This window comes from Brachyhypopomus gauderio, unplaced genomic scaffold (assembly GCF_052324685.1).
Source record: "Brachyhypopomus gauderio isolate BG-103 unplaced genomic scaffold, BGAUD_0.2 sc342, whole genome shotgun sequence".
NCBI classification, from domain to species: Eukaryota; Metazoa; Chordata; class Actinopteri; order Gymnotiformes; family Hypopomidae; genus Brachyhypopomus; species Brachyhypopomus gauderio.
Window position 1 is genome coordinate 1 of NW_027507163.1, and position 24,863 is coordinate 24,863.

The following is a 24,863-nucleotide window of genomic DNA, read 5'->3' on the forward strand; positions in this document are numbered from 1 at the left end:
CAAAATGCGTCTTGGAGCAGCTCCTGCAGTGCTTCCATCAAATCTGTTTTGAATAGGTTTTGGGTGCATTTTCATAAATAATTTCAAAAGCGTCTTATCTAAGAGGACATAACCCTGCAACTGAAGGCAAGGGAGCTACACTGTGTAAACTGGTGAAAATCATACACATTCCGATGACTGGTGGACAAAAGGATCAAAACTTTGACAGGAAAAGGGTCTACAAACTGACCTTTTGTTTGAAGACCTGGAGGTCTTGACAAGTGAGAAATTGAAGGAAGGGCGAATTTTAGACAAGCTAGCAGAAAAGTGTGAGTGACATTGATGTTGCATCCTTTATGCATTGGCTCATTTCATCAAAAGCCAGCAAACAGGAGGAATGTGCTTGTTGGGTTTTTCTTTTGAGGAAGAACTATGTAAGCACAGCAGCATCTGGTCTCTGTGGCGCAATCGGTTAGCGCGTTCGGCTGTTAACCGAAAGGATGGTGGTTCGAGCCCACCCAGGGACGATGTATGTTCCTTTCTCTTCTTTTTTAGACGTATTTTGTGCAAACAGATTAACTAAATTTCAACATTTCACTCAAACAAATCAGCCTCTCGCCCAACAGCTCGAACTCACGACCCTGAGATTAAGAGTCTCATGCTCTACCGACTGAGCTAGCCGGGCGATTTTTGTAGGACCCCAAAGGCACTTGCTGTCGCCACATGTTGACATGTTGAGCAGGACCTGAGCTATGTTTGTGGAATTTGTGCAGAAATTAAAGACCTTCACCCTTAAACATTCACTAAACCTGGTGCATGATCTCACATCCCAGAGATTGAGAATCTGGCAAACTAACAATCGAACTGGTCAGGTAACAGCAGCATTTGAAGTGGGGTCAAAAAGGTACCATTAAAGGCACTTGACATCCCAGCTCAGTTTCGTTGCATAGCCTCTTTATAGTTGTTGAAAAAAACGTTTTGTAGCGGAAGAAAACATTAATTTACTGGAAGACAATCCAGTGATCGCTCTTAATATCAAAGTAAAACATGTACTCTGTCCTGATAAAATTTTGAGCATGTGCATTTCACCTTGGGATTTAAAGTGTTTTCCCTTTAGTCTGAGTACATCAGCTGAAGGCAGCTTAACTTCTTTTTTGGTTCTTGAAGTCTTTTTTTATTCTCATCCGAAAGGCATAGCCTATTCTGTTCCAGAAAACATTGGGGATTCCAATGTATCAATGACCTAAGTTGGGAAAATAATTGCTGAACTCTGTAATGATCCTGATCTCAGCAGTACCAAGTGCCACAAAGGTCCACAAATCAGTTTACTCATGTATTTTATTGCCTATGGTTTGGTTTGTAAATGTGTGTTGGTGATATGGATGCATTCATGATAGCACATTTTCTGGACAAAATGCGTCTTGGAGCAGCTCCTGCAGTGCTTCCATCAAATCTGTTTTGAATAGGTTTTGGGTGCATTTTCACAAATAATTTCAAAAGCGTCTTATCTAAGACGACATAACCCTGCAACTGAAGGCAAGGGAGCTACACTGTGTAAACTGGTGAAAATCATACACATTCCGATGACTGGTGGACAAAAGGATCAAAACTTTGACAGGAAAAGGGTCTACAAACTGACCTTTTGTTTGAAGACCTGCAGGTCTTGACAAGTGAGAAATTGAAGGAAGGGCGAATTTTAGACAAGCTAGCAGAAAAGTGTGAGTGACATTGATGTTGCATCCTTTATGCATTGGCTCATTTCATCAAAAGCCAGCAAACAGGAGGAATGTGCTTGTTGGGTTTTTCTTTTGAGGAAGAACTATGTAAGCACAGCAGCATCTGGTCTCTGTGGCGCAATCGGTTAGCGCGTTCGGCTGTTAACCGAAAGGATGGTGGTTCGAGCCCACCCAGGGACGATGTATGTTCCTTTCTCTTCTTTTTTAGACGTATTTTGTGCAAACAGATTAACTAAATTTCAACATTTCACTCAAACAAATCAGCCTCTCGCCCAACATGGGGCTCGAACCCACGACCCTGAGATTAAGAATCTCATGCTGTACTGACTGAGCTAGCCGGGCGATTTTTGTAGGACCCCAAAGGCACTTGCTGTCGCCACATGTTGACATGTTGAGCAGGACCTGAGCTATGTTTGTGGAATTTGTGCAGAAATTAAAGACCTTCACCCTTAAACATTCACTAAACCTGGTGCATGATCTCACATCCCAGAGATTGAGAATCTGGCAAATCAACAATCGAACTGGTCAGGTAACAGCAGCATTTGAAGTGGGGTCAAAAAGGTACCATTAAAGGCACTTGACATCCCAGCTCAGTTTCGTTGCATAGCCTCTTTATAGTTGTTGAAAAAACGTTTTGTAGCGGAAGAAAACATTAATTTACTGGAAGACAATCCAGTGATCGCTCTTAATATCAAAGTAAAACATGTACTCTGTCCTGATAAAATTTTGAGCATGTGCATTTCACCTTGGGATTTAAAGTGTTTCCCTTTAGTCTGAGTACATCAGCTGAAGGCAGCTTAACTTCTTTTTTGGTTCTTGAAGTCTTTTTTTATTCTCATCCGAAAGGCATAGCCTATTCTGTTCCAGAAAACATTGGGGATTCCAATGTATCAATGACCTAGTTGGGAAAATAATTGCTGAACTCTGTAATGATCCTGATCTCAGCAGTACCAAGTGCCACAAAGGTCCACAAATCAGTTTACTCATGTATTTTATTGCCTATGGTTTGGTTTGTAAATGTGTGTTGGTGATATGGATGCATTCATGATAGCACATTTTCTGGACAAAATGCGTCTTGGAGCAGCTCCTGCAGTGCTTCCATCAAATCTGTTTTGAATAGGTTTTGGGTGCATTTTCACAAATAATTTCAAAAGCGTCTTATCTAAGACGACATAACCCTGCAACTGAAGGCAAGGGAGCTACACTGTGTAAACTGGTGAAAATCATACACATTCCGATGACTGGTGGACAAAAGGATCAAAACTTTGACAGGAAAAGGGTCTACAAACTGACCTTTTGTTTGAAGACCTGCAGGTCTTGACAAGTCAGAAATTGAAGGAAGGGCGAATTTTAGACAAGCTAGCAGAAAAGTGTGAGTGACATTGATGTTGCATCCTTTATGCATTGGCTCATTTCATCAAAAGCCAGCAAACAGGAGGAATGTGCTTGTTGGGTTTTTCTTTTGAGGAAGAACTATGTAAGCACAGCAGCATCTGGTCTCTGTGGCGCAATCGGTTAGCGCGTTCGGCTGTTAACCGAAAGGATGGTGGTTCGAGCCCACCCAGGGACGATGTATGTTCCTTTCTCTTCTTTTTTAGACGTATTTTGTGCAAACAGATTAACTAAATTTCAACATTTCACTCAAACAAATCAGCCTCTCGCCCAACGTGGGGCTCCAACCCACGACCCTGAGATTAAGAGTCTCATGCTCTACCGACTGAGCTAGCCGGGCGATTTTTGTAGGACCCCAAAGGCACTTGCTGTCACCACATGTTGACATGTTGAGCAGGACCTGAGCTATGTTTGTGGAATTTGTGCAGAAATTAAAGACCTTCACCCTTAAACATTCACTAAACCTGGTGCATGATCTCACATCCCAGAGATTGAGAATCTGGCAAACTAACAATCGAACTGGTCAGGTAACAGCAGCATTTGAAGTGGGGTCAAAAAGGTACCATTAAAGGCACTTGACATCCCAGCTCAGTTTCGTTGCATAGCCTCTTTATAGTTGTTGAAAAAACGTTTTGTAGCGGAAGAAAACATTAATTTACTGGAAGACAATCCAGTGATCGCTCTTAATATCAAAGTAAAACATGTACTCTGTCCTGATAAAATTTTGAGCATGTGCATTTCACCTTGGGATTTAAAGTGTTTCCCTTTAGTCTGAGTACATCAGCTGAAGGCAGCTTAACTTCTTTTTTGGTTCTTGAAGTCTTTTTTTATTCTCATCCGAAAGGCATAGCCTATTCTGTTCCAGAAAACATTGGGGATTCCAATGTATCAATGACCTAGTTGGGAAAATAATTGCTGAACTCTGTAATGATCCTGATCTCAGCAGTACCAAGTGCCACAAAGGTCCACAAATCAGTTTACTCATGTATTTTATTGCCTATGGTTTGGTTTGTAAATGTGTGTTGGTGATATGTATGCATTCATGATAGCACATTTTCTGGACAAAATGCGTCTTGGAGCAGCTCCTGCAGTGCTTCCATCAAATCTGTTTTGAATAGGTTTTGGGTGCATTTTCACAAATAATTTGAAAAGCGTCTTATCTAAGAGGACATAACCCTGCAACTGAATGCAAGGGAGCTACACTGTGTAAACTGGTGAAAATCATACACATTCCGATGACTGGTGGACAAAAGGATCAAAACTTTGACAGGAAAAGGGTCTACAAACTGACCTTTTGTTTGAAGACCTGCAGGTCTTGACAAGTGAGAAATTGAAGGAAGGGCGAATTTTAGACAAGCTAGCAGAAAAGTGTGAGTGACATTGATGTTGCATCCTTTATGCATTGGCTCATTTCATCAAAAGCCAGCAAACAGGAGGAATGTGCTTGTTGGGTTTTTCTTTTGAGGAAGAACTATGTAAGCACAGCAGCATCTGGTCTCTGTGGCGCAATCGGTTAGCGCGTTCGGCTGTTAACCGAAAGGATGGTGGTTCGAGCCCACCCAGGGACGATGTATGTTCCTTTCTCTTCTTTTTTAGACGTATTTTGTGCAAACAGATTAACTAAATTTCAACATTTCACTCAAACAAATCAGCCTCTCGCCCAACGTGGGGCTCGAACTCACGACCCTGAGATTAAGAGTCTCATGCTCTACCGACTGAGCTAGCCGGGCGATTTTTGTAGGACCCCAAAGGCACTTGCTGTCGCCACATGTTGACATGTTGAGCAGGACCTGAGCTATGTTTGTGGAATTTGTGCAGAAATTAAAGACCTTCACCCTTAAACATTCACTAAACCTGGTGCATGATCTCACATCCCAGAGATTGAGAATCTGGCAAACTAACAATCGAACTGGTCAGGTAACAGCAGCATTTGAAGTGGGGTCAAAAAGGTACCATTAAAGGCACTTGACATCCCAGCTCAGTTTCGTTGCATAGCCTCTTTATAGTTGTTGAAAAAACGTTTTGTAGCGGAAGAAAACATTAATTTACTGGAAGACAATCCAGTGATCGCTCTTAATATCAAAGTAAAACATGTACTCTGTCCTGATAAAATTTTGAGCATGTGCATTTCACCTTGGGATTTAAAGTGTTTCCCTTTAGTCTGAGTACATCAGCTGAAGGCAGCTTAACTTCTTTTTTGGTTCTTGAAGTCTTTTTTTATTCTCATCCGAAAGGCATAGCCTATTCTGTTCCAGAAAACATTGGGGATTCCAATGTATCAATGACCTAGTTGGGAAAATAATTGCTGAACTCTGTAATGATCCTGATCTCAGCAGTACCAAGTGCCACAAAGGTCCACAAATCAGTTTACTCATGTATTTTATTGCCTATGGTTTGGTTTGTAAATGTGTGTTGGTGATATGGATGCATTCATGATAGCACATTTTCTGGACAAAATGCGTCTTGGAGCAGCTCCTGCAGTGCTTCCATCAAATCTGTTTTGAATAGGTTTTGGGTGCATTTTCACAAATAATTTCAAAAGCGTCTTATCTAAGACGACATAACCCTGCAACTGAAGGCAAGGGAGCTACACTGTGTAAACTGGTGAAAATCATACACATTCCGATGACTGGTGGACAAAAGGATCAAAACTTTGACAGGAAAAGGGTCTACAAACTGACCTTTTGTTTGAAGACCTGCAGGTCTTGACAAGTGAGAAATTGAAGGAAGGGCGAATTTTAGACAAGCTAGCAGAAAAGTGTGAGTGACATTGATGTTGCATCCTTTATGCATTGGCTCATTTCATCAAAAGCCAGCAAACAGGAGGAATGTGCTTGTTGGGTTTTTCTTTTGAGGAAGAACTATGTAAGCACAGCAGCATCTGGTCTCTGTGGCGCAATCGGTTAGCGCGTTCGGCTGTTAACCGAAAGGATGGTGGTTCGAGCCCACCCAGGGACGATGTATGTTCCTTTCTCTTCTTTTTTAGACGTATTTTGTGCAAACAGATTAACTAAATTTCAACATTTCACTCAAACAAATCAGCCTCTCGCCCAACATGGGGCTCGAACCCACGACCCTGAGATTAAGAATCTCATGCTGTACTGACTGAGCTAGCCGGGCGATTTTTGTAGGACCCCAAAGGCACTTGCTGTCGCCACATGTTGACATGTTGAGCAGGACCTGAGCTATGTTTGTGGAATTTGTGCAGAAATTAAAGACCTTCACCCTTAAACATTCACTAAACCTGGTGCATGATCTCACATCCCAGAGATTGAGAATCTGGCAAATCAACAATCGAACTGGTCAGGTAACAGCAGCATTTGAAGTGGGGTCAAAAAGGTACCATTAAAGGCACTTGACATCCCAGCTCAGTTTCGTTGCATAGCCTCTTTATAGTTGTTGAAAAAACGTTTTGTAGCGGAAGAAAACATTAATTTACTGGAAGACAATCCAGTGATCGCTCTTAATATCAAAGTAAAACATGTACTCTGTCCTGATAAAATTTTGAGCATGTGCATTTCACCTTGGGATTTAAAGTGTTTCCCTTTAGTCTGAGTACATCAGCTGAAGGCAGCTTAACTTCTTTTTTGGTTCTTGAAGTCTTTTTTTATTCTCATCCGAAAGGCATAGCCTATTCTGTTCCAGAAAACATTGGGGATTCCAATGTATCAATGACCTAGTTGGGAAAATAATTGCTGAACTCTGTAATGATCCTGATCTCAGCAGTACCAAGTGCCACAAAGGTCCACAAATCAGTTTACTCATGTATTTTATTGCCTATGGTTTGGTTTGTAAATGTGTGTTGGTGATATGGATGCATTCATGATAGCACATTTTCTGGACAAAATGCGTCTTGGAGCAGCTCCTGCAGTGCTTCCATCAAATCTGTTTTGAATAGGTTTTGGGTGCATTTTCACAAATAATTTCAAAAGCGTCTTATCTAAGACGACATAACCCTGCAACTGAAGGCAAGGGAGCTACACTGTGTAAACTGGTGAAAATCATACACATTCCGATGACTGGTGGACAAAAGGATCAAAACTTTGACAGGAAAAGGGTCTACAAACTGACCTTTTGTTTGAAGACCTGCAGGTCTTGACAAGTCAGAAATTGAAGGAAGGGCGAATTTTAGACAAGCTAGCAGAAAAGTGTGAGTGACATTGATGTTGCATCCTTTATGCATTGGCTCATTTCATCAAAAGCCAGCAAACAGGAGGAATGTGCTTGTTGGGTTTTTCTTTTGAGGAAGAACTATGTAAGCACAGCAGCATCTGGTCTCTGTGGCGCAATCGGTTAGCGCGTTCGGCTGTTAACCGAAAGGATGGTGGTTCGAGCCCACCCAGGGACGATGTATGTTCCTTTCTCTTCTTTTTTAGACGTATTTTGTGCAAACAGATTAACTAAATTTCAACATTTCACTCAAACAAATCAGCCTCTCGCCCAACGTGGGGCTCCAACCCACGACCCTGAGATTAAGAGTCTCATGCTCTACCGACTGAGCTAGCCGGGCGATTTTTGTAGGACCCCAAAGGCACTTGCTGTCACCACATGTTGACATGTTGAGCAGGACCTGAGCTATGTTTGTGGAATTTGTGCAGAAATTAAAGACCTTCACCCTTAAACATTCACTAAACCTGGTGCATGATCTCACATCCCAGAGATTGAGAATCTGGCAAACTAACAATCGAACTGGTCAGGTAACAGCAGCATTTGAAGTGGGGTCAAAAAGGTACCATTAAAGGCACTTGACATCCCAGCTCAGTTTCGTTGCATAGCCTCTTTATAGTTGTTGAAAAAACGTTTTGTAGCGGAAGAAAACATTAATTTACTGGAAGACAATCCAGTGATCGCTCTTAATATCAAAGTAAAACATGTACTCTGTCCTGATAAAATTTTGAGCATGTGCATTTCACCTTGGGATTTAAAGTGTTTCCCTTTAGTCTGAGTACATCAGCTGAAGGCAGCTTAACTTCTTTTTTGGTTCTTGAAGTCTTTTTTTATTCTCATCCGAAAGGCATAGCCTATTCTGTTCCAGAAAACATTGGGGATTCCAATGTATCAATGACCTAGTTGGGAAAATAATTGCTGAACTCTGTAATGATCCTGATCTCAGCAGTACCAAGTGCCACAAAGGTCCACAAATCAGTTTACTCATGTATTTTATTGCCTATGGTTTGGTTTGTAAATGTGTGTTGGTGATATGTATGCATTCATGATAGCACATTTTCTGGACAAAATGCGTCTTGGAGCAGCTCCTGCAGTGCTTCCATCAAATCTGTTTTGAATAGGTTTTGGGTGCATTTTCACAAATAATTTGAAAAGCGTCTTATCTAAGAGGACATAACCCTGCAACTGAATGCAAGGGAGCTACACTGTGTAAACTGGTGAAAATCATACACATTCCGATGACTGGTGGACAAAAGGATCAAAACTTTGACAGGAAAAGGGTCTACAAACTGACCTTTTGTTTGAAGACCTGCAGGTCTTGACAAGTGAGAAATTGAAGGAAGGGCGAATTTTAGACAAGCTAGCAGAAAAGTGTGAGTGACATTGATGTTGCATCCTTTATGCATTGGCTCATTTCATCAAAAGCCAGCAAACAGGAGGAATGTGCTTGTTGGGTTTTTCTTTTGAGGAAGAACTATGTAAGCACAGCAGCATCTGGTCTCTGTGGCGCAATCGGTTAGCGCGTTCGGCTGTTAACCGAAAGGATGGTGGTTCGAGCCCACCCAGGGACGATGTATGTTCCTTTCTCTTCTTTTTTAGACGTATTTTGTGCAAACAGATTAACTAAATTTCAACATTTCACTCAAACAAATCAGCCTCTCGCCCAACGTGGGGCTCGAACTCACGACCCTGAGATTAAGAGTCTCATGCTCTACCGACTGAGCTAGCCGGGCGATTTTTGTAGGACCCCAAAGGCACTTGCTGTCGCCACATGTTGACATGTTGAGCAGGACCTGAGCTATGTTTGTGGAATTTGTGCAGAAACTAAAGACCTTCACCCTTAAACATTCACTAAACCTGGTGCATGATCTCACATCCCAGAGATTGAGAATCTGGCAAACTAACAATCGAACTGGTCAGGTAACAGCAGCATTTGAAGTGGGGTCAAAAATGTACCATTAAAGGCACTTGACATCTCAGCTCAGTTTCGTTGCATAGCCTCTTTATAGTTGTTGAAAAAACGTTTTGTAGCGGAAGAAAACATTCATTTACTGGAAGACAATCTAGTGATCGCTCTTAATATCAAAGTAAAACATGTACTCTGTCCTGATAAAATTTTGAGCATGTGCATTTCACCTTGGGATTTAAAGTGTTTCCCTTTAGTCTGAGTACATCAGCTGAAGGCAGCTTAACTTCTTTTTTGGTTCTTGAAGTCTTTTTTTATTCTCATCCGAAAGGCATAGCCTATTCTGTTCCAGAAAACATTGGGGATTCCAATGTATCAATGACCTAGTTGGGAAAATAATTGCTGAACTCTGTTATGATCCTGATCTCAGCAGTACCAAGTGCCACAAAGGTCCACAAATCAGTTTACTCATGTATTTTATTGCCTATGGTTTGGTTTGTAAATGTGTGTTGGTGATATGGATGCATTCATGATAGCACATTTTCTGGACAAAATGCGTCTTGGAGCAGCTCCTGCAGTGCTTCCATCAAATCTGTTTTGAATAGGTTTTGGGTGCATTTTCACAAATAATTTCAAAAGCGTCTTATCTAAGAGGACATAACCCTGCAACTGAAAGCAAGGGAGCTACTCTGTGTAAACTGGTGAAAATCATACACATTCCGATGACTGGTGGACAAAAGGATCAAAACTTTGACAGGAAAAGGGTCTACAAACTGACCTTTTGTTTGAAGACCTGCAGGTCTTGACAAGTGAGAAATTGAAGGAAGGGCGAATTTTAGACAAGCTAGCAGAAAAGTGTGAGTGACATTGATGTTGCATCCTTTATGCATTGGCTCATTTCATCAAAAGCCAGCAAACAGGAGGAATGTGCTTGTTGGGTTTTTCTTTTGAGGAAGAACTATGTAAGCACAGCAGCATCTGGTCTCTGTGGCGCAATCGGTTAGCGCGTTCGGCTGTTAACCGAAAGGATGGTGGTTCGAGCCCACTCAGGGACGATGTATGTTCCTTTCTCTTCTTTTTTAGACGTATTTTGTGCAAACAGATTAACTAAATTTCAACATTTCACTCAAACAAATCAGCCTCTCGCCCAACGTGGGGCTCGAACCCACGACCCTGAGATTAAGAGTCTCATGCTCTACCGACTGAGCTAGCCGGGCGATTTTTGTAGGACCCCAAAGGCACTTGCTGTCGGCACATGTTGACATGTTGAGCAGGACCTGAGCTATGTTTGTGGAATTTGTGCAGAAACTAAAGACCTTCACCCTTAAACATTCACTAAACCTGGTGCATGATCTCACATCCCAGAGATTGAGAATCTGGCAAACTAACAATCGAACTGGTCAGGTAACTGGTCAAAAAGGTACCATTAAAGGCACTTGACATCCCAGCTCAGTTTCGTTGCATAGCCTCTTTATAGTTGTTGAAAAAACGTTTTGTAGCGGAAGAAAACATTAATTTACTGGAAGACAATCCATTGATCACTCTTAATATCAAAGTAAAACATGTACTCTGTCCTGATAAAATTTTGAGCATGTGCATTTCACCTTGGGATTTAAAGTGTTTCCCTTTAGTCTGAGTACATCAGCTGAAGGCAGCTTAACTTCTTTTTTGGTTCTTGAAGTCTTTTTTTATTCTCATCCGAAAGGCATAGCCTATTCTGTTCCAGAAAACATTGGGGATTCCAATGTATCAATGACCTAGTTGGGAAAATAATTGCTGAACTCTGTAATGATCCTGATCTCAGCAGTACCAAGTGCCACAAAGGTCCACAAATCAGTTTACTCATGTATTTTATTGCCTATGGTTTGGTTTGTAAATGTGTGTTGGTGATATGGATGCATTCATGATAGCACATTTCCTGGACAAAATGCGTCTTGGAGCAGCTCCTGCAGTGCTTCCATCAAATCTGTTTTGAATAGGTTTTGGGTGCATTTTCATAAATAATTTCAAAAGCGTCTTATCTAAGAGGACATAACCCTGCAACTGAAGGCAAGGGAGCTACACTGTGTAAACTGGTGAAAATCATACACATTCCGATGACTGGTGGACAAAAGGATCAAAACTTTGACAGGAAAAGGGTCTACAAACTGACCTTTTGTTTGAAGACCTGGAGGTCTTGACAAGTGAGAAATTGAAGGAAGGGCGAATTTTAGACAAGCTAGCAGAAAAGTGTGAGTGACATTGATGTTGCATCCTTTATGCATTGGCTCATTTCATCAAAAGCCAGCAAACAGGAGGAATGTGCTTGTTGGGTTTTTCTTTTGAGGAAGAACTATGTAAGCACAGCAGCATCTGGTCTCTGTGGCGCAATCGGTTAGCGCGTTCGGCTGTTAACCGAAAGGATGGTGGTTCGAGCCCACCCAGGGACGATGTATGTTCCTTTCTCTTCTTTTTTAGACGTATTTTGTGCAAACAGATTAACTAAATTTCAACATTTCACTCAAACAAATCAGCCTCTCGCCCAACAGCTCGAACTCACGACCCTGAGATTAAGAGTCTCATGCTCTACCGACTGAGCTAGCCGGGCGATTTTTGTAGGACCCCAAAGGCACTTGCTGTCGCCACATGTTGACATGTTGAGCAGGACCTGAGCTATGTTTGTGGAATTTGTGCAGAAATTAAAGACCTTCACCCTTAAACATTCACTAAACCTGGTGCATGATCTCACATCCCAGAGATTGAGAATCTGGCAAACTAACAATCGAACTGGTCAGGTAACAGCAGCATTTGAAGTGGGGTCAAAAAGGTACCATTAAAGGCACTTGACATCCCAGCTCAGTTTCGTTGCATAGCCTCTTTATAGTTGTTGAAAAAACGTTTTGTAGCGGAAGAAAACATTAATTTACTGGAAGACAATCCATTGATCACTCTTAATATCAAAGTAAAACATGTACTCTGTCCTGATAAAATTTTGAGCATGTGCATTTCACCTTGGGATTTAAAGTGTTTCCCTTTAGTCTGAGTACATCAGCTGAAGGCAGCTTAACTTCTTTTTTGGTTCTTGAAGTCTTTTTTATTCTCATCCGAAAGGCATAGCCTATTCTGTTCCAGAAAACATTGGGGATTCCAATGTATCAATGACCTAGTTGGGAAAATAATTGCTGAACTCTGTAATGATCCTGATCTCAGCAGTACCAAGTGCCACAAAGGTCCACAAATCAGTTTACTCATGTATTTTATTGCCTATGGTTTGGTTTGTAAATGTGTGTTGGTGATATGGATGCATTCATGATAGCACATTTCCTGGACAAAATGCGTCTTGGAGCAGCTCCTGCAGTGCTTCCATCAAATCTGTTTTGAATAGGTTTTGGGTGCATTTTCATAAATAATTTCAAAAGCGTCTTATCTAAGAGGACATAACCCTGCAACTGAAGGCAAGGGAGCTACACTGTGTAAACTGGTGAAAATCATACACATTCCGATGACTGGTGGACAAAAGGATCAAAACTTTGACAGGAAAAGGGTCTACAAACTGACCTTTTGTTTGAAGACCTGGAGGTCTTGACAAGTGAGAAATTGAAGGAAGGGCGAATTTTAGACAAGCTAGCAGAAAAGTGTGAGTGACATTGATGTTGCATCCTTTATGCATTGGCTCATTTCATCAAAAGCCAGCAAACAGGAGGAATGTGCTTGTTGGGTTTTTCTTTTGAGGAAGAACTATGTAAGCACAGCAGCATCTGGTCTCTGTGGCGCAATCGGTTAGCGCGTTCGGCTGTTAACCGAAAGGATGGTGGTTCGAGCCCACCCAGGGACGATGTATGTTCCTTTCTCTTCTTTTTTAGACGTATTTTGTGCAAACAGATTAACTAAATTTCAACATTTCACTCAAACAAATCAGCCTCTCGCCCAACGTGGGGCTCGAACCCACGACCCTGAGATTAAGAGTCTCATGCTCTACCGACTGAGCTAGCCGGGCGATTTTTGTAGGACCCCAAAGGCACTTGCTGTCGCCACATGTTGACATGTTGAGCAGGACCTGAGCTATGTTTGTGGAATTTGTGCAGAAACTAAAGACCTTCACCCTTAAACATTCACTAAACCTGGTGCATGATCTCACATCCCAGAGATTGAGAATCTGGCAAACTAACAATCGAACTGGTCAGGTAACAGCAGCATTTGAAGTGGGGTCAAAAATGTACCATTAAAGGCACTTGACATCTCAGCTCAGTTTCGTTGCATAGCCTCTTTATAGTTGTTGAAAAAACGTTTTGTAGCGGAAGAAAACATTAATTTACTGGAAGACAATCTAGTGATCGCTCTTAATATCAAAGTAAAACATGTACTCTGTCCTGATAAAATTTTGAGCATGTGCATTTCACCTTGGGATTTAAAGTGTTTCCCTTTAGTCTGAGTACATCAGCTGAAGGCAGCTTAACTTCTTTTTTGGTTCTTGAAGTCTTTTTTTATTCTCATCCGAAAGGCATAGCCTATTCTGTTCCAGAAAACATTGGGGATTCCAATGTATCAATGACCTAGTTGGGAAAATAATTGCTGAACTCTGTAATGATCCTGATCTCAGCAGTACCAAGTGCCACAAAGGTCCACAAATCAGTTTACTCATGTATTTTATTGCCTATGGTTTGGTTTGTAAATGTGTGTTGGTGATATGGATGCATTCATGATAGCACATTTTCTGGACAAAATGCGTCTTGGAGCAGCTCCTGCAGTGCTTCCATCAAATCTGTTTTGAATAGGTTTTGGGTGCATTTTCACAAATAATTTCAAAAGCGTCTTATCTAAGAGGACATAACCCTGCAACTGAAGGCAAGGGAGCTACACTGTGTAAACTGGTGAAAATCATACACATTCCGATGACTGGTGGACAAAAGGATCAAAACTTTGACAGGAAAAGGGTCTACAAACTGACCTTTTGTTTGAAGACCTGCAGGTCTTGACAAGTGAGAAATTGAAGGAAGGGCGAATTTTAGACAAGCTAGCAGAAAAGTGTGAGTGACATTGATGTTGCATCCTTTATGCATTGGCTCATTTCATCAAAAGCCAGCAAACAGGAGGAATGTGCTTGTTGGGTTTTTCTTTTGAGGAAGAACTATGTAAGCACAGCAGCATCTGGTCTCTGTGGCGCAATCGGTTAGCGCGTTCGGCTGTTAACCGAAAGGATGGTGGTTCGAGCCCACCCAGGGACGATGTATGTTCCTTTCTCTTCTTTTTTAGACGTATTTTGTGCAAACAGATTAACTAAATTTCAACATTTCACTCAAACAAATCAGCCTCTCGCCCAACGTGGGGCTCGAACCCACGACCCTGAGATTAAGAGTCTCATGCTCTACCGACTGAGCTAGCCGGGCGATTTTTGTAAGACCCCAAAGGCACTTGCTGTCGCCACATGTTGACATGTTGAGCAGGACCTGAGCTATGTTTGTGGAATTTGTGCAGAAATTAAAGACCTTCACCCTTAAACATTCACTAAACCTGGTGCATGATCTCACATCCCAGAGATTGAGAATCTGGCAAACTAACAATCGAACTGGTCAGGTAACAGCAGCATTTGAAGTGGGGTCAAAAAGGTACCATTAAAGGCACTTGACATCCCAGCTCAGTTTCGTTGCATAGCCTCTTTATAGTTGTTGAAAAAACGTTTTGTAGCGGAAGAAAACATTAATTTACTGGAAGACAATCCAGTGATCGCTCTTAATATCAAAGTAAAACATGTACTCTGTCCTGATAAAATTTTGAGCATGTGCATTTCACCTTGGGATTTAAAGTGTTTCCCTTTAGTCTGAGTACATCAGCTGAAGGCAGCTTAACTTCTTTTTTGGTTCTTGAAGTCTTTTTTTATTCTCATCCGAAAGGCATAGCCTATTCTGTTCCAGAAAACATTGGGGATTCCAATGTATCAATGACCTAGTTGGGAAAATAATTGCTGAACTCTGTAATGATCCTGATCTCAGCAGTACCAAGTGCCACAAAGGTCCACAAATCAGTTTACTCATGTATTTTATTGCCTATGGTTTGGTTTGTAAATGTGTGTTGGTGATATGGATGCATTCATGATAGCACATTTTCTGGACAAAATGCGTCTTGGAGCAGCTCCTGCAGTGCTTCCATCAAATCTGTTTTGAATAGGTTTTGGGTGCATTTTCACAAATAATTTCAAAAGCGTCTTATCTAAGACGACATAACCCTGCAACTGAAGGCAAGGGAGCTACACTGTGTAAACTGGTGAAAATCATACACATTCCGATGACTGGTGGACAAAAGGATCAAAACTTTGACAGGAAAAGGGTCTACAAACTGACCTTTTGTTTGAAGACCTGGAGGTCTTGACAAGTGAGAAATTGAAGGAAGGGCGAATTTTAGACAAGCTAGCAGAAAAGTGTGAGTGACATTGATGTTGCATCCTTTATGCATTGGCTCATTTCATCAAAAGCCAGCAAACAGGAGGAATGTGCTTGTTGGGTTTTTCTTTTGAGGAAGAACTATGTAAGCACAGCAGCATCTGGTCTCTGTGGCGCAATCGGTTAGCGCGTTCGGCTGTTAACCGAAAGGATGGTGGTTCGAGCCCACCCAGGGACGATGTATGTTCCTTTCTCTTCTTTTTTAGACGTATTTTGTGCAAACAGATTAACTAAATTTCAACATTTCACTCAAACAAATCAGCCTCTCGCCCAACAGCTCGAACTCACGACCCTGAGATTAAGAGTCTCATGCTCTACCGACTGAGCTAGCCGGGCGATTTTTGTAGGACCCCAAAGGCACTTGCTGTCGCCACATGTTGACATGTTGAGCAGGACCTGAGCTATGTTTGTGGAATTTGTGCAGAAATTAAAGACCTTCACCCTTAAACATTCACTAAACCTGGTGCATGATCTCACATCCCAGAGATTGAGAATCTGGCAAACTAACAATCGAACTGGTCAGGTAACAGCAGCATTTGAAGTGGGGTCAAAAAGGTACCATTAAAGGCACTTGACATCCCAGCTCAGTTTCGTTGCATAGCCTCTTTATAGTTGTTGAAAAAACGTTTTGTAGCGGAAGAAAACATTAATTTACTGGAAGACAATCCATTGATCACTCTTAATATCAAAGTAAAACATGTACTCTGTCCTGATAAAATTTTGAGCATGTGCATTTCACCTTGGGATTTAAAGTGTTTCCCTTTAGTCTGAGTACATCAGCTGAAGGCAGCTTAACTTCTTTTTTGGTTCTTGAAGTCTTTTTTTATTCTCATCCGAAAGGCATAGCCTATTCTGTTCCAGAAAACATTGGGGATTCCAATGTATCAATGACCTAGTTGGGAAAATAATTGCTGAACTCTGTAATGATCCTGATCTCAGCAGTACCAAGTGCCACAAAGGTCCACAAATCAGTTTACTCATGTATTTTATTGCCTATGGTTTGGTTTGTAAATGTGTGTTGGTGATATGGATGCATTCATGATAGCACATTTCCTGGACAAAATGCGTCTTGGAGCAGCTCCTGCAGTGCTTCCATCAAATCTGTTTTGAATAGGTTTTGGGTGCATTTTCATAAATAATTTCAAAAGCGTCTTATCTAAGAGGACATAACCCTGCAACTGAAGGCAAGGGAGCTACACTGTGTAAACTGGTGAAAATCATACACATTCCGATGACTGGTGGACAAAAGGATCAAAACTTTGACAGGAAAAGGGTCTACAAACTGACCTTTTGTTTGAAGACCTGGAGGTCTTGACAAGTGAGAAATTGAAGGAAGGGCGAATTTTAGACAAGCTAGCAGAAAAGTGTGAGTGACATTGATGTTGCATCCTTTATGCATTGGCTCATTTCATCAAAAGCCAGCAAACAGGAGGAATGTGCTTGTTGGGTTTTTCTTTTGAGGAAGAACTATGTAAGCACAGCAGCATCTGGTCTCTGTGGCGCAATCGGTTAGCGCGTTCGGCTGTTAACCGAAAGGATGGTGGTTCGAGCCCACCCAGGGACGATGTATGTTCCTTTCTCTTCTTTTTTAGACGTATTTTGTGCAAACAGATTAACTAAATTTCAACATTTCACTCAAACAAATCAGCCTCTCGCCCAACGTGGGGCTCGAACCCACGACCCTGAGATTAAGAGTCTCATGCTCTACCGACTGAGCTAGCCGGGCGATTTTTGTAGGACCCCAAAGGCACTTGCTGTCGCCACATGTTGACATGTTGAGCAGGACCTGAGCTATGTTTGTGGAATTTGTGCAGAAACTAAAGACCTTCACCCTTAAACATTCACTAAACCTGGTGCATGATCTCACATCCCAGAGATTGAGAATCTGGCAAACTAACAATCGAACTGGTCAGGTAACAGCAGCATTTGAAGTGGGGTCAAAAATGTACCATTAAAGGCACTTGACATCTCAGCTCAGTTTCGTTGCATAGCCTCTTTATAGTTGTTGAAAAAACGTTTTGTAGCGGAAGAAAACATTAATTTACTGGAAGACAATCTAGTGATCGCTCTTAATATCAAAGTAAAACATGTACTCTGTCCTGATAAAATTTTGAGCATGTGCATTTCACCTTGGGATTTAAAGTGTTTCCCTTTAGTCTGAGTACATCAGCTGAAGGCAGCTTAACTTCTTTTTTGGTTCTTGAAGTCTTTTTTTATTCTCATCCGAAAGGCATAGCCTATTCTGTTCCAGAAAACATTGGGGATTCCAATGTATCAATGACCTAGTTGGGAAAATAATTGCTGAACTCTGTAATGATCCTGATCTCAGCAGTACCAAGTGCCACAAAGGTCCACAAATCAGTTTACTCATGTATTTTATTGCCTATGGTTTGGTTTGTAAATGTGTGTTGGTGATATGGATGCATTCATGATAGCACATTTTCTGGACAAAATGCGTCTTGGAGCAGCTCCTGCAGTGCTTCCATCAAATCTGTTTTGAATAGGTTTTGGGTGCATTTTCACAAATAATTTCAAAAGCGTCTTATCTAAGAGGACATAACCCTGCAACTGAAGGCAAGGGAGCTACACTGTGTAAACTGGTGAAAATCATACACATTCCGATGACTGGTGGACAAAAGGATCAAAACTTTGACAGGAAAAGGGTCTACAAACTGACCTTTTGTTTGAAGACCTGCAGGTCTTGACAAGTGAGAAATTGAAGGAAGGGCGAATTTTAGACAAGCTAGCAGAAAAGTGTGAGTGACATTGATGTTGCATCCTTTATGCATTGGCTCATTTCATCAAAAGCCAGCAAACAGGAGGAATGTGCTTGTTGGGTTTTTCTTTTGAGGAAGAACTATGTAAGCACAGCAGCATCTGGTCTCTGTGGCGCAATCGGTTAGCGCGTTCGGCTGTTAACCGAAAGGATGGTGGTTCGAGCCCACCCAGGGACGATGTATGTTCCTTTCTCTTCTTTTTTAGACGTATTTTGTGCAAACAGATTAACTAAATTTCAACATTTCACTCAAACAAATCAGCCTCTCGCCCAACGTGGGGCTCGAACCCACGACCCTGAGATTAAGAGTCTCATGCTCTACCGACTGAGCTAGCCGGGCGATTTTTGTAAGACCCCAAAGGCACTTGCTGTCGCCACATGTTGACATGTTGAGCAGGACCTGAGCTATGTTTGTGGAATTTGTGCAGAAATTAAAGACCTTCACCCTTAAACATTCACTAAACCTGGTGCATGATCTCACATCCCAGAGATTGAGAATCTGGCAAACTAACAATCGAACTGGTCAGGTAACAGCAGCATTTGAAGTGGGGTCAAAAAGGTACCATTAAAGGCACTTGACATCCCAGCTCAGTTTCGTTGCATAGCCTCTTTATAGTTGTTGAAAAAACGTTTTGTAGCGGAAGAAAACATTAATTTACTGGAAGACAATCCAGTGATCGCTCTTAATATCAAAGTAAAACATGTACTCTGTCCTGATAAAATTTTGAGCATGTGCATTTCACCTTGGGATTTAAAGTGTTTCCCTTTAGTCTGAGTACATCAGCTGAAGGCAGCTTAACTTCTTTTTTGGTTCTTGAAGTCTTTTTTTATTCTCATCCGAAAGGCATAGCCTATTCTGTTCCAGAAAACATTGGGGATTCCAATGTATCAATGACCTAGTTGGGAAAATAATTGCTGAACTCTGTAATGATCCTGATCTCAGCAGTACCAAGTGCCACAAAGGTCCACAAATCAGTTTACTCATGTATTTTATTGCCTATGGTTTGGTTTGTAAATGTGTGTTGGTGATATGGATGCATTCATGATAGCACATTTTCTGGACAAAATGCGTCTTGGAGCAGCTCCTGCAGTGCTTCCATCAAATCTGTTTTGAATAGGTTTTGGGTGCATTTTCACAAATAATTTCAAAAGCGTCTTATCTAAGACGACATAACCCTGCAACTGAAGGCAAGGGAGCTACACTGTGTAAACTGGTGAAAATCATACACATTCCGATGACTGGTGGACAAAAGGATCAAAACTTTGACAGGAAAAGGGTCTACAAACTGACCTTTTGTTTGAAGACCTGGAGGTCTTGACAAGTGAGAAATTGAAGGAAGGGCGAATTTTAGACAAGCTAGCAGAAAAGTGTGAGTGAAATTGATGTTGCATCCTTTATGCATTGGCTCATTTCATCAAAAGCCAGCAAACAGGAGGAATGTGCTTGTTGGGTTTTTCTTTTGAGGAAGAACTATGTAAGCACAGCAGCATCTGGTCTCTGTGGCGCAATCGGTTAGCGCGTTCGGCTGTTAACCGAAAGGATGGTGGTTCGAGCCCACCCAGGGACGATGTATGTTCCTTTCTCTTCTTTTTTAGACGTATTTTGTGCAAACAGATTAACTAAATTTCAACATTTCACTCAAACAAATCAGCCTCTCGCCCAACGTGGGGCTCGAACCCACGACCCTGAGATTAAGAGTCTCATGCTCTACCGACTGAGCTAGCCGGGCGATTTTTGTAGGACCCCAAAGGCACTTGCTGTCGCCACATGTTGACATGTTGAGCAGGACCTGAGCTATGTTTGTGGAATTTGTGCAGAAACTAAAGACCTTCACCCTTAAACATTCACTAAACCTGGTGCATGATCTCACATCCCAGAGATTGAGAATCTGGCAAACTAACAATCGAACTGGTCAGGTAACAGCAGCATTTGAAGTGGGGTCAAAAATGTACCATTAAAGGCACTTGACATCTCAGCTCAGTTTCGTTGCATAGCCTCTTTATAGTTGTTGAAAAAACGTTTTGTAGCGGAAGAAAACATTAATTTACTGGAAGACAATCTAGTGATCGCTCTTAATATCAAAGTAAAACATGTACTCTGTCCTGATAAAATTTTGAGCATGTGCATTTCACCTTGGGATTTAAAGTGTTTCCCTTTAGTCTGAGTACATCAGCTGAAGGCAGCTTAACTTCTTTTTTGGTTCTTGAAGTCTTTTTTTATTCTCATCCGAAAGGCATAGCCTATTCTGTTCCAGAAAACATTGGGGATTCCAATGTATCAATGACCTAGTTGGGAAAATAATTGCTGAACTCTGTAATGATCCTGATCTCAGCAGTACCAAGTGCCACAAAGGTCCACAAATCAGTTTACTCATGTATTTTATTGCCTATGGTTTGGTTTGTAAATGTGTGTTGGTGATATGGATGCATTCATGATAGCACATTTTCTGGACAAAATGCGTCTTGGAGCAGCTCCTGCAGTGCTTCCATCAAATCTGTTTTGAATAGGTTTTGGGTGCATTTTCACAAATAATTTCAAAAGCGTCTTATCTAAGACGACATAACCCTGCAACTGAAGGCAAGGGAGCTACACTGTGTAAACTGGTGAAAATCATACACATTCCGATGACTGGTGGACAAAAGGATCAAAACTTTGACAGGAAAAGGGTCTACAAACTGACCTTTTGTTTGAAGACCTGGAGGTCTTGACAAGTGAGAAATTGAAGGAAGGGCGAATTTTAGACAAGCTAGCAGAAAAGTGTGAGTGACATTGATGTTGCATCCTTTATGCATTGGCTCATTTCATCAAAAGCCAGCAAACAGGAGGAATGTGCTTGTTGGGTTTTTCTTTTGAGGAAGAACTATGTAAGCACAGCAGCATCTGGTCTCTGTGGCGCAATCGGTTAGCGCGTTCGGCTGTTAACCGAAAGGATGGTGGTTCGAGCCCACCCAGGGACGATGTATGTTCCTTTCTCTTCTTTTTTAGACGTATTTTGTGCAAACAGATTAACTAAATTTCAACATTTCACTCAAACAAATCAGCCTCTCGCCCAACGTGGGGCTCGAACCCACGACCCTGAGATTAAGAGTCTCATGCTCTACCGACTGAGCTAGCCGGGCGATTTTTGTAGGACCCCAAAGGCACTTGCTGTCGCCACATGTTGACATGTTGAGCAGGACCTGAGCTATGTTTGTGGAATTTGTGCAGAAACTAAAGACCTTCACCCTTAAACATTCACTAAACCTGGTGCATGATCTCACATCCCAGAGATTGAGAATCTGGCAAACTAACAATCGAACTGGTCAGGTAACAGCAGCATTTGAAGTGGGGTCAAAAATGTACCATTAAAGGCACTTGACATCTCAGCTCAGTTTCGTTGCATAGCCTCTTTATAGTTGTTGAAAAAACGTTTTGTAGCGGAAGAAAACATTAATTTACTGGAAGACAATCTAGTGATCGCTCTTAATATCAAAGTAAAACATGTACTCTGTCCTGATAAAATTTTGAGCATGTGCATTTCACCTTGGGATTTAAAGTGTTTCCCTTTAGTCTGAGTACATCAGCTGAAGGCAGCTTAACTTCTTTTTTGGTTCTTGAAGTCTTTTTTTATTCTCATCCGAAAGGCATAGCCTATTCTGTTCCAGAAAACATTGGGGATTCCAATGTATCAATGACCTAGTTGGGAAAATAATTGCTGAACTCTGTAATGATCCTGATCTCAGCAGTACCAAGTGCCACAAAGGTCCACAAATCAGTTTACTCATGTATTTTATTGCCTATGGTTTGGTTTGTAAATGTGTGTTGGTGATATGGATGCATTCATGATAGCACATTTTCTGGACAAAATGCGTCTTGGAGCAGCTCCTGCAGTGCTTCCATCAAATCTGTTTTGAATAGGTTTTGGGTGCATTTTCACAAATAATTTCAAAAGCATCTTATCTAAGAGGACATAACCCTGCAACTGAAGGCAAGGGAGCTACACTGTGTAAACTGGTGAAAATCATACACATTCCGATGACTGGTGGACAAAAGGATCAAAACTTTGACAGGAAAAGGGTCTACAAACTGACCTTTTGTTTGAAGACCTGCAGGTCTTGACAAGTGAGAAATTGAAGGAAGGGCGAATTTTAGACAAGCTAGCAGAAAAGTGTGAGTGACATTGATGTTGCATCCTTTATGCATTGGCTCATTTCATCAAAAGCCAGCAAACAGGAGGAATGTGCTTGTTGGGTTTTTCTTTTGAGGAAGAACTATGTAAGCACAGCAGCATCTGGTCTCTGTGGCGCAATCGGTTAGCGCGTTCGGCTGTTAACCGAAAGGATGGTGGTTCGAGCCCACCCAGGGACGATGTATGTTCCTTTCTCTTCTTTTTTAGACGTATTTTGTGCAAACAGATTAACTAAATTTCAACATTTCACTCAAACAAATCAGCCTCTCGCCCAACGTGGGGCTCGAACCCACGACCCTGAGATTAAGAGTCTCATGCTCTACCGACTGAGCTAGCCGGGCGATTTTTGTAAGACCCCAAAGGCACTTGCTGTCGCCACATGTTGACATGTTGAGCAGGACCTGAGCTATGTTTGTGGAATTTGTGCAGAAATTAAAGACCTTCACCCTTAAACATTCACTAAACCTGGTGCATGATCTCACATCCCAGAGATTGAGAATCTGGCAAACTAACAATCGAACTGGTCAGGTAACAGCAGCATTTGAAGTGGGGTCAAAAAGGTACCATTAAAGGCACTTGAAACCAGCTCAGTTTCGTTGCATAGCCTCTTTATAGTTGTTGAAAAAACGTTTTGTAGCGGAAGAAAACATTAATTTACTGGAAGACAATCCAGTGATCGCTCTTAATATCAAAGTAAAACATGTACTCTGTCCTGATAAAATTTTGAGCATGTGCATTTCACCTTGGGATTTAAAGTGTTTCCCTTTAGTCTGAGTACATCAGCTGAAGGCAGCTTAACTTCTTTTTTGGTTCTTGAAGTCTTTTTTTATTCTCATCCGAAAGGCATAGCCTATTCTGTTCCAGAAAACATTGGGGATTCCAATGTATCAATGACCTAGTTGGGAAAATAATTGCTGAACTCTGTAATGATCCTGATCTCAGCAGTACCAAGTGCCACAAAGGTCCACAAATCAGTTTACTCATGTATTTTATTGCCTATGGTTTGGTTTGTAAATGTGTGTTGGTGATATGGATGCATTCATGATAGCACATTTTCTGGACAAAATGCGTCTTGGAGCAGCTCCTGCAGTGCTTCCATCAAATCTGTTTTGAATAGGTTTTGGGTGCATTTTCACAAATAATTTCAAAAGCGTCTTATCTAAGACGACATAACCCTGCAACTGAAGGCAAGGGAGCTACACTGTGTAAACTGGTGAAAATCATACACATTCCGATGACTGGTGGACAAAAGGATCAAAACTTTGACAGGAAAAGGGTCTACAAACTGACCTTTTGTTTGAAGACCTGCAGGTCTTGACAAGTGAGAAATTGAAGGAAGGGCGAATTTTAGACAAGCTAGCAGAAAAGTGTGAGTGACATTGATGTTGCATCCTTTATGCATTGGCTCATTTCATCAAAAGCCAGCAAACAGGAGGAATGTGCTTGTTGGGTTTTTCTTTTGAGGAAGAACTATGTAAGCACAGCAGCATCTGGTCTCTGTGGCGCAATCGGTTAGCGCGTTCGGCTGTTAACCGAAAGGATGGTGGTTCGAGCCCACCCAGGGACGATGTATGTTCCTTTCTCTTCTTTTTTAGACGTATTTTGTGCAAACAGATTAACTAAATTTCAACATTTCACTCAAACAAATCAGCCTCTCGCCCAACGTGGGGCTCGAACCCACGACCCTGAGATTAAGAGTCTCATGCTCTACCGACTGAGCTAGCCGGGCGATTTTTGTAGGACCCCAAAGGCACTTGCTGTCGCCACATGTTGACATGTTGAGCAGGACCTGAGCTATGTTTGTGGAATTTGTGCAGAAACTAAAGACCTTCACCCTTAAACATTCACTAAACCTGGTGCATGATCTCACATCCCAGAGATTGAGAATCTGGCAAACTAACAATCGAACTGGTCAGGTAACAGCAGCATTTGAAGTGGGGTCAAAAATGTACCATTAAAGGCACTTGACATCTCAGCTCAGTTTCGTTGCATAGCCTCTTTATAGTTGTTGAAAAAACGTTTTGTAGCGGAAGAAAACATTAATTTACTGGAAGACAATCTAGTGATCGCTCTTAATATCAAAGTAAAACATGTACTCTGTCCTGATAAAATTTTGAGCATGTGCATTTCACCTTGGGATTTAAAGTGTTTCCCTTTAGTCTGAGTACATCAGCTGAAGGCAGCTTAACTTCTTTTTTGGTTCTTGAAGTCTTTTTTTATTCTCATCCGAAAGGCATAGCCTATTCTGTTCCAGAAAACATTGGGGATTCCAATGTATCAATGACCTAGTTGGGAAAATAATTGCTGAACTCTGTAATGATC

The 24,863-nt window shown here is 41.5% G+C and overlaps 31 non-coding genes across 31 annotated transcripts; 18 read left to right on the forward strand and 13 right to left on the reverse strand.

The window, feature by feature from the left end:
- Positions 1-432: 432 nt before the first annotated feature.
- Positions 433-506, forward strand: trnan-guu (transfer RNA asparagine (anticodon GUU)). The gene has a single exon. It is a non-coding gene; the product is annotated as a tRNA-Asn (tRNA).
- A 1,315-nt stretch (positions 507-1,821) lies between these two features.
- trnan-guu (transfer RNA asparagine (anticodon GUU)) lies at positions 1,822-1,895 on the forward strand. The gene has a single exon. It is a non-coding gene; the product is annotated as a tRNA-Asn (tRNA).
- Positions 1,896-3,211: 1,316 nt separating this feature from the next.
- trnan-guu (transfer RNA asparagine (anticodon GUU)) lies at positions 3,212-3,285 on the forward strand. The gene has a single exon. It is a non-coding gene; the product is annotated as a tRNA-Asn (tRNA).
- An 89-nt stretch (positions 3,286-3,374) lies between these two features.
- Positions 3,375-3,447, reverse strand: trnak-cuu (transfer RNA lysine (anticodon CUU)). Its single transcript has one exon. It is a non-coding gene; the product is annotated as a tRNA-Lys (tRNA).
- A 1,154-nt stretch (positions 3,448-4,601) lies between these two features.
- On the forward strand, positions 4,602-4,675 carry trnan-guu (transfer RNA asparagine (anticodon GUU)). The gene has a single exon. It is a non-coding gene; the product is annotated as a tRNA-Asn (tRNA).
- An 89-nt stretch (positions 4,676-4,764) lies between these two features.
- trnak-cuu (transfer RNA lysine (anticodon CUU)) lies at positions 4,765-4,837 on the reverse strand. Its single transcript has one exon. It is a non-coding gene; the product is annotated as a tRNA-Lys (tRNA).
- A 1,154-nt stretch (positions 4,838-5,991) lies between these two features.
- trnan-guu (transfer RNA asparagine (anticodon GUU)) lies at positions 5,992-6,065 on the forward strand. Its single transcript has one exon. It is a non-coding gene; the product is annotated as a tRNA-Asn (tRNA).
- Positions 6,066-7,381: 1,316 nt separating this feature from the next.
- On the forward strand, positions 7,382-7,455 carry trnan-guu (transfer RNA asparagine (anticodon GUU)). The gene has a single exon. It is a non-coding gene; the product is annotated as a tRNA-Asn (tRNA).
- Positions 7,456-7,544: 89 nt separating this feature from the next.
- Positions 7,545-7,617, reverse strand: trnak-cuu (transfer RNA lysine (anticodon CUU)). The gene has a single exon. It is a non-coding gene; the product is annotated as a tRNA-Lys (tRNA).
- Positions 7,618-8,771: 1,154 nt separating this feature from the next.
- Positions 8,772-8,845, forward strand: trnan-guu (transfer RNA asparagine (anticodon GUU)). Its single transcript has one exon. It is a non-coding gene; the product is annotated as a tRNA-Asn (tRNA).
- Positions 8,846-8,934: 89 nt separating this feature from the next.
- Positions 8,935-9,007, reverse strand: trnak-cuu (transfer RNA lysine (anticodon CUU)). Its single transcript has one exon. It is a non-coding gene; the product is annotated as a tRNA-Lys (tRNA).
- Positions 9,008-10,161: 1,154 nt separating this feature from the next.
- Positions 10,162-10,235, forward strand: trnan-guu (transfer RNA asparagine (anticodon GUU)). The gene has a single exon. It is a non-coding gene; the product is annotated as a tRNA-Asn (tRNA).
- An 89-nt stretch (positions 10,236-10,324) lies between these two features.
- Positions 10,325-10,397, reverse strand: trnak-cuu (transfer RNA lysine (anticodon CUU)). The gene has a single exon. It is a non-coding gene; the product is annotated as a tRNA-Lys (tRNA).
- Positions 10,398-11,535: 1,138 nt separating this feature from the next.
- On the forward strand, positions 11,536-11,609 carry trnan-guu (transfer RNA asparagine (anticodon GUU)). The gene has a single exon. It is a non-coding gene; the product is annotated as a tRNA-Asn (tRNA).
- Positions 11,610-12,920: 1,311 nt separating this feature from the next.
- Positions 12,921-12,994, forward strand: trnan-guu (transfer RNA asparagine (anticodon GUU)). Its single transcript has one exon. It is a non-coding gene; the product is annotated as a tRNA-Asn (tRNA).
- Positions 12,995-13,083: 89 nt separating this feature from the next.
- Positions 13,084-13,156, reverse strand: trnak-cuu (transfer RNA lysine (anticodon CUU)). The gene has a single exon. It is a non-coding gene; the product is annotated as a tRNA-Lys (tRNA).
- A 1,154-nt stretch (positions 13,157-14,310) lies between these two features.
- trnan-guu (transfer RNA asparagine (anticodon GUU)) lies at positions 14,311-14,384 on the forward strand. Its single transcript has one exon. It is a non-coding gene; the product is annotated as a tRNA-Asn (tRNA).
- Positions 14,385-14,473: 89 nt separating this feature from the next.
- trnak-cuu (transfer RNA lysine (anticodon CUU)) lies at positions 14,474-14,546 on the reverse strand. The gene has a single exon. It is a non-coding gene; the product is annotated as a tRNA-Lys (tRNA).
- A 1,154-nt stretch (positions 14,547-15,700) lies between these two features.
- trnan-guu (transfer RNA asparagine (anticodon GUU)) lies at positions 15,701-15,774 on the forward strand. Its single transcript has one exon. It is a non-coding gene; the product is annotated as a tRNA-Asn (tRNA).
- Positions 15,775-17,086: 1,312 nt separating this feature from the next.
- trnan-guu (transfer RNA asparagine (anticodon GUU)) lies at positions 17,087-17,160 on the forward strand. The gene has a single exon. It is a non-coding gene; the product is annotated as a tRNA-Asn (tRNA).
- Positions 17,161-17,249: 89 nt separating this feature from the next.
- On the reverse strand, positions 17,250-17,322 carry trnak-cuu (transfer RNA lysine (anticodon CUU)). The gene has a single exon. It is a non-coding gene; the product is annotated as a tRNA-Lys (tRNA).
- Positions 17,323-18,476: 1,154 nt separating this feature from the next.
- Positions 18,477-18,550, forward strand: trnan-guu (transfer RNA asparagine (anticodon GUU)). Its single transcript has one exon. It is a non-coding gene; the product is annotated as a tRNA-Asn (tRNA).
- Positions 18,551-18,639: 89 nt separating this feature from the next.
- On the reverse strand, positions 18,640-18,712 carry trnak-cuu (transfer RNA lysine (anticodon CUU)). The gene has a single exon. It is a non-coding gene; the product is annotated as a tRNA-Lys (tRNA).
- A 1,154-nt stretch (positions 18,713-19,866) lies between these two features.
- On the forward strand, positions 19,867-19,940 carry trnan-guu (transfer RNA asparagine (anticodon GUU)). The gene has a single exon. It is a non-coding gene; the product is annotated as a tRNA-Asn (tRNA).
- An 89-nt stretch (positions 19,941-20,029) lies between these two features.
- On the reverse strand, positions 20,030-20,102 carry trnak-cuu (transfer RNA lysine (anticodon CUU)). Its single transcript has one exon. It is a non-coding gene; the product is annotated as a tRNA-Lys (tRNA).
- A 1,154-nt stretch (positions 20,103-21,256) lies between these two features.
- On the forward strand, positions 21,257-21,330 carry trnan-guu (transfer RNA asparagine (anticodon GUU)). Its single transcript has one exon. It is a non-coding gene; the product is annotated as a tRNA-Asn (tRNA).
- Positions 21,331-21,419: 89 nt separating this feature from the next.
- Positions 21,420-21,492, reverse strand: trnak-cuu (transfer RNA lysine (anticodon CUU)). Its single transcript has one exon. It is a non-coding gene; the product is annotated as a tRNA-Lys (tRNA).
- A 1,154-nt stretch (positions 21,493-22,646) lies between these two features.
- On the forward strand, positions 22,647-22,720 carry trnan-guu (transfer RNA asparagine (anticodon GUU)). Its single transcript has one exon. It is a non-coding gene; the product is annotated as a tRNA-Asn (tRNA).
- Positions 22,721-22,809: 89 nt separating this feature from the next.
- Positions 22,810-22,882, reverse strand: trnak-cuu (transfer RNA lysine (anticodon CUU)). Its single transcript has one exon. It is a non-coding gene; the product is annotated as a tRNA-Lys (tRNA).
- A 1,152-nt stretch (positions 22,883-24,034) lies between these two features.
- Positions 24,035-24,108, forward strand: trnan-guu (transfer RNA asparagine (anticodon GUU)). Its single transcript has one exon. It is a non-coding gene; the product is annotated as a tRNA-Asn (tRNA).
- Positions 24,109-24,197: 89 nt separating this feature from the next.
- Positions 24,198-24,270, reverse strand: trnak-cuu (transfer RNA lysine (anticodon CUU)). The gene has a single exon. It is a non-coding gene; the product is annotated as a tRNA-Lys (tRNA).
- Positions 24,271-24,863: the final 593 nt, after the last annotated feature.